The sequence below is a fragment of the Triticum dicoccoides genome, chromosome 2B (genome assembly GCF_002162155.2).
Source record: "Triticum dicoccoides isolate Atlit2015 ecotype Zavitan chromosome 2B, WEW_v2.0, whole genome shotgun sequence".
Taxonomy (NCBI): Eukaryota; Viridiplantae; Streptophyta; class Magnoliopsida; order Poales; family Poaceae; genus Triticum; species Triticum dicoccoides.
In genome coordinates this window covers 812,289,809-812,296,050 of record NC_041383.1, presented here as the reverse complement: position 1 = coordinate 812,296,050, position 6,242 = coordinate 812,289,809, and the positions used below count along the sequence as shown (strand labels likewise).

The window sequence follows — 6,242 nt, the reverse complement described above, 5'->3', positions numbered from 1 at the left end:
TTGAGACAGGTCAGGTGGGCGGCATGATCCAACAGTGCGCGAGGCTCAGTCAGGTGGCCGCGCGACTACTGGGTACACTGTCGCACCGGTAAGGTGTTTTAGACGTTTTTTCCAAGTAAAATCTTGTTATACAGCGAAAATGTCAGATAAATCCTTTTTCTTAGAAAATGAATCTCAGATAAATCTGATTACCGAGAGATGTAAAGTAGCGCGTCTTTCTTTTCTCTGCCCCTGCCACTCGTGACGGATCCCGCCGTGCCCTACCTCACCGTGACCGCCTACGCCTCAATCCCGACCCACGCGGTCATCGCCGTTCATCACGCCACTGGTTCTCCTTCCCTTGAGGTATGAGCATTTAGGTTGTATGTCCCTTCGGGGACATCCGATAAAATTGGAACGATACAGAGAAGATTAGCATGGCCCATGCGCAAGGATGACACGCACAAATCGAGAAAAGGTCTCTTCGTTGTATATATATATCAAAACCAATCAATCACGATTTCTGTGGCGCCCCGTCTAGATCCGCCTCCGATTAGGATCCCCGATCGATTCCGTGTTCGTATTGGCTTCTCTCTCTCTCTCTCTCTCTCTCTCTCTCTCTCTCTCTCTCTCTCTCTCTCTCTTCCGGCCTACAATTAGATCAAAGTATATCTATATAAAGAAGATCCCATCGGTGGGCTAGCTATCGATGGGAGCCTGGTTCTCTTCCCCTTGGCAGATGCTGCTGGATTGGATGGCGCAGCGTATGATCCCAAGCGTTTTACCTCCATTTGATCTCCCCCCTCTTGATGCGCGTCACCCTTGCACACCAGAGTACGTATGTACGCGACCCAAATCTCATGAAAACTTTAATACCTTCTTGTTTCTTCTTATTTTCAAGACAAGACATTTGTTCCATCCATTATGATTATGTTGAATCCCTGTTTTGTCTTGTTTAATTATATTAATTGTTTCCTTTGACGGCAGAGAGTTCGACGACTTGCACATTTGCCGTCTCCGTCTCGCCCTCCACAGGGGCGGAGCTCCCGGTAGAGCGAGGTTGGGCGCCCGCCCTACGTTGATTTGCTGGATTTTTTTACGTGTAGGTTATGTATATACGTATATGCGCACGGCGCTCGCTCAGATCGTTGTGTTTTAGGGCCATGAGCAGCCAGCTTGTTTGAGCCGTGAGAAGCCAGCTTGTTTGGGCCGTCAGCAGCGAACCTGTCTGCACGCACAAAGACATGCAGTTCGTCCATGCCACCATGCGCACGAGCACGACACGAACCCTAGCAGCACTTAGCGGCACACAGCGAGCAGGTATGGACCGGCGACGATCAGCGCCCATAGGACACAGTTCGCGATTCACAGCCTAGCGCTAGTGGCTAGCCTACAGGACACAACAGTTCTTGTTTATTACAGTATCTTTGAGATCACATAAAATTATTTGCATGCATTGTTAATATGTATGGTCTACTTTTGATTTTGCATCGATTTTTCTTGTGCTTTAGGTGTTCGCCCCACCTTAATTTTTTTTCGTCCTCCGCCACTGGCCCTCCATGCCCTCAAACATTACAACTCCAAGCACCCGGTACGTACAATACTACTCCAACCCATCCGCTGGCTACCACCTAATCTTCTCTCCACCTCGATCCATCCTTGCATATACATGCACTACTGCTTTAGTTAGTTACTTGTATGCTTGTTTGAGATCCATGTCTTATATCTATATATGCATGCAGGATGCCGAATTCTGGTCTCCTGACCAGCCAAAGGTTGCCTGTACTGGTTTCAGGGAAGATATCTGGTACCACCTCAACTTCTCCGCCCGCCGCAAGGAAGACGGCGACGAGCAGAAGTTCTTTGCTGAGCTACGCTTCGTCCAGTATCCACGCAGACTTATCATCAAATCATGCACCATCTTAAGTACGTGCATAATGGTTCTATTATCGCTCACACTACCCAACTCGGTCCATTCCTAGCTAATTCTCTGCCCCTCTGTGTGTCTCTATCTCTCTGCAGAAAAGCCGTTGTGCCGCTTCAGAAGCAGCTGCACACTTTGTCTAGATGAATCCAAGATTTTACACTCAAGCCACGTACAACTTGGGTGTGGGAAGAAGGAGCATGAAGAGGAACTCTACCGTGAGAGGCATCAATGGGACTGGGACCCACATAGAAAGGATTACTTCAGGAGGGAGATGCTTGAGACGCCATTCCGGTTTGGTAGGTGCCCTAACTTTGGTGTGGAAAAGAGGGCCACGAAGTGGAAATCTACCATGAGAAGCGTAAATATAGCTAGGACATGCATATATATGTAGACTGAATTGTTAGGAGATGCCCTTCCATTAGTAGGAGATAGATGTGTTCCTTGTTGGGAGGAGACTGCCTTGATATAGACTGCAGCGACCAATGCATATCTTTGTTAACTCAATTTTGAACTCAAAATTCACTAAGCAGCAACTACATCCAAACCTAAGCAGCAATTACTCAAAAAACCTAGGGTTCATATATATGAACAAAATTAGTAAAACTACTGAAACTATTCAATTTAGAGGAGAGGGAGGTGCTTTCATCCATTCATTCAAATATACATTCAAACAATATTGAATATAGAGGAGAGGGAGGTGCTCATGGTGGACGGGGTGGGGCCGAAACGGAGAGGGAGACAACCGCGTGTGCGGGAGGGCCGATGAGTGGGGGAGAGAGTAGAGAAGGAGAGTGATGAAGGAGGGTGAGGGCATCCATGCGAAGAGGATTAGATGAGTTTAGCAGCAGTGCGGGGCACGGGCCCCCGCTATTGCTAAGCCCATTAGCTGTAGCACGGGGTTAGGGCCCACGTCATTGCTAAGAGGGCCCGAGGAGCTGGGCCCGGACTGGACAGAATAGCAACGCGGGTGAAGGGGCCCGTGTTACTGCTAATGGGCTTAGCAGTGGTGCGGGCATGTGACCCGCGTTGTTATTGTGGCCAGCCCGTGGGGCACAGTGGGTGCCCACTTAGTAGTAGCGCCGGTATTTAGCCCGTCCATTATCCCTGCGCTGCTATTACCTGTCTACCTATAGGGTTTCCTCTAGTAGTGGTAGTTTTCTGCCAAAAACCTCCTCGCAAATTTAAAAGACTGCCACCCCAACCTCAACCAACACACATAAAATGCCACCCTAGCAGACGAGCGTTTGCCAGTTATCTATTTCTGCTCGCCAGTGACTGCTTGTCAGTGCCGGGCCCATAGGCGTGCCAAATGTGTGGCCCGCACAAGGCCCATAAATATTTGAGGACCCAAACTTTTATATAGGCTTAGTATGTATTTCTTAAAAAAAAGATGTTGTCCCGTTGCGCTACGCCTCGCATGGCTTTGGGCCGCTGTGAGCCGAGCCAGAGGGGCGAGCGGCCAACCGCTGCTCGATCGATCTAGATAGTTTTTTCAAGAGTACATCGATCGGTTTCGTCACACCTCAAAAGGAAAACACAAATGTTAATGCCCACACGTGTGGCACGAAGCAACATGGCCCAAACGCCTCCAGTACCATTCATTTTGCCACATGAGAACAGATGACATCAGCGAGAATCTTTTTGCTTTCGGCTTAAAAATGTTTTATCTCCTAATTAAAAAATTCAATTAAAATCCGTTTCCATTATTAAATCCGTCTCAACGAGATCTTTAAAACTAAATCCCATGTTGATATGTTTCGACGAATATTTTTTTGGCCAAAAGTTGTCATGAAGTTTATACTGTAGTTGCCATAATGTTACACTAAAATGACATGTAGCAATTTTAGTTTATAGAGCATGACAATTTTAGTATTTTGACCGTGGCATTCCAATACTTTGACCATGAAATTTATTTTTTGTATGAACTATGGTAATTTTAAGTGCATGTATCATGAAAATTTTAGTTTATGGTTCATGGCAAGTCTAGTTTCTTAATTTCTCGTTTTATAATATGTCAAAAATTACTTTTAAATGTAGAAGAAAATAGCTGAAACATATGATGGCAACTTCAGTGTAACCACCATGGCAATTCATGTGGAATAGACATGGCAACTTTTAAAAGTCGTCGAAACATATTGATATGAGATACAGTTTCGAAGATCTCGTTGCGATGGATTTAATGGTGAAAACGGATCTTTTATCGGAATTTGCATTAAAGAGATAAAACAGTTTAAAAACTAGAAATCCAAAAAGATTCCCACATGCATGCATGCGGTGATGTGGCGTAGTCTCTATATTATAGGGCGTGTGGGCGGGTGTCGCTCCCACCACACGTGGGGCGCACTACTAGGGAAAACCTTATGCACAGAACTTTAGCAGTAGCGAGGGTCAAAAAAGCACACTGGTTCTAAGTAACAGTAGCGCACCTGAGAAAACCGTGCTGCAGATAAAGTTCTAGCAGTAGCGCGTCTTGCTCTAAACACGTTACTACTAAAATTCTCATGGCTTAGCCGATAGGCTACACATAGTAGTAGCGACCTATAACGAACCGCGCTATCGCTACTTTATTTGTAGCGGCGCGTTTTAATCTAAACTCGCTATTGCTAAAAGATATAAAATTAAATGGAAAGAAAATAGAAAGGTAATTGAAAATGAAAGAAATAGAATAAGGTGAAAGGAAAAAAAATAAAATGTGAAGAAAACTAAATGAAGAAGGGGGGAAAAGAGAAAGGAGTAGCAGTAGCGTGTATCCCAGGACGCGTTGTAGCTAACATAGCAGCAGCGTTCTTCTTGGAACGCGCTACTGCTACTTCTGACTTAACCACGGGGTTCGTCCTTCCCCACGGCCACTTCCCCCAAATCCAACTCTCCACTCTCGGCGTCGCCGTCTCCCGTCGGCCGCCGCGCGTCTCCGCACACCCTCTACGCCGCCCCGACCACAGATTCAACGCCGCCCCCGCCCCCGACCTCAACGCCGCCCCGGACGCCGCCCCCGACCCCGACCTCGACGCCGCCATCCGCCGCGCGCCCGAGCCCTGACCCTGACCTCGACGCCGCCCTGCCCCTCCCTCGTCGCAGGCACCGAGGTGAGCACGCCTGCTCCTCCCTCTCCCCTACCTCTGCCTAGGGTTTCTTTATATTTTAGTTGCATCAAATTAGTTAGGGTTCATGTAAGAGTGGAAACAAATCGGATGCGGATGCGGCTCAAATGAGTTAGGGTTCATGTAAGGGTGGAAATGAATCAAATTTCTAAGATGAATCATAAAACGAGTAAAATTTGACCACTTACTTCACTTTATAGTTGGATAATTGGAATATCCGCTACCACTTTCCACCGTTCATCAAATTAGTTGGTAATTAGGGCAGTAGTTCCTAGGTACTAATTAGTTAGTAAGAACTAGGTACTAATTAGGTACTAGAATATTTTTATTTATAGTAAGTTTATTTTTAGTAAGAACTAGTTGAATTAATAGAACTAGTTAGTAAGACTTGTTGCTATTTTTTAGTTAAAGCAATTTTTCCCGCCTCGACGTGGACGATGCCTATCCCGCATCCTCGTCGTCGAGTCGGCGGAGGACGACACCTACTTGACCAGGTGGGCCATGTCCGGGAGTGGGCTCCGCCAGGGTGGTACTGGGAGGCGCTACCTACCGGGGAGCGCAAGTTGGTGAGTAGCCAGCCTGTCGTTGACCCGAACCTTCTTTGGTGGCGGTCGCGTGGGCCAGTGACGGTCCAGAGGCTCGAGGACACCGCGGAGGTGGTGTGTCACCATGTCAGTGAGGAGGACGCGCACGTCCGTCGCTACTTGTTTGCGTTGGAGCACATGTTCTCCAATACCTGGCAGGTTCTCCAAGGATCTCACTGGAGCTATGATCCCGTGATGGTTCCTTTTCTGTGGGTGTCCACCGCCCGCGCCGATACCCGTCGTGTGCTAGGGTTTTAGTTGTATTAGTGATGTTATATGTATGACACTATTCGTGATGTATTAGTGATAATATTCGACGATGTACGGACGCATGAGATGATTTACTTTTGCTTATTGAATGCATGCTAATTTGAGTCCTATAAGATATTTTGAAATGTATATATTGTGTTTCTCAATATCCAAGTGGCCGGTCATGTTTGCAGGTTACACCTCCGAGTGGCCTATGTTTTGCCGGAGCGTTGATTCATTTCCGTTCCGGCAAATTTCAGGCGCTCGATATGTCCTATTTTAGCAAAGGTCATGCCGGATTTTTCCGTGAATTTTGGCATGACTTGTGCCAGAATATGTAGGAAATATCGAGTGCCCCGGATTTGTGTGTTGAGTATCCTGGTAGTTGTCTTCGATCGATTT

General features: G+C 46.9%; 1 non-coding gene across 1 annotated transcript; it reads left to right on the top strand.

Moving 5' to 3' along the window:
- Positions 1–366: 366 nt before the first annotated feature.
- LOC119266172 lies at positions 367–469 on the top strand. Its single transcript, XR_005131903.1, has one exon. It is a non-coding gene; the product is annotated as a U6 spliceosomal RNA (small nuclear RNA).
- The last annotated feature ends 5,773 nt before the right edge of the window (positions 470–6,242 follow it).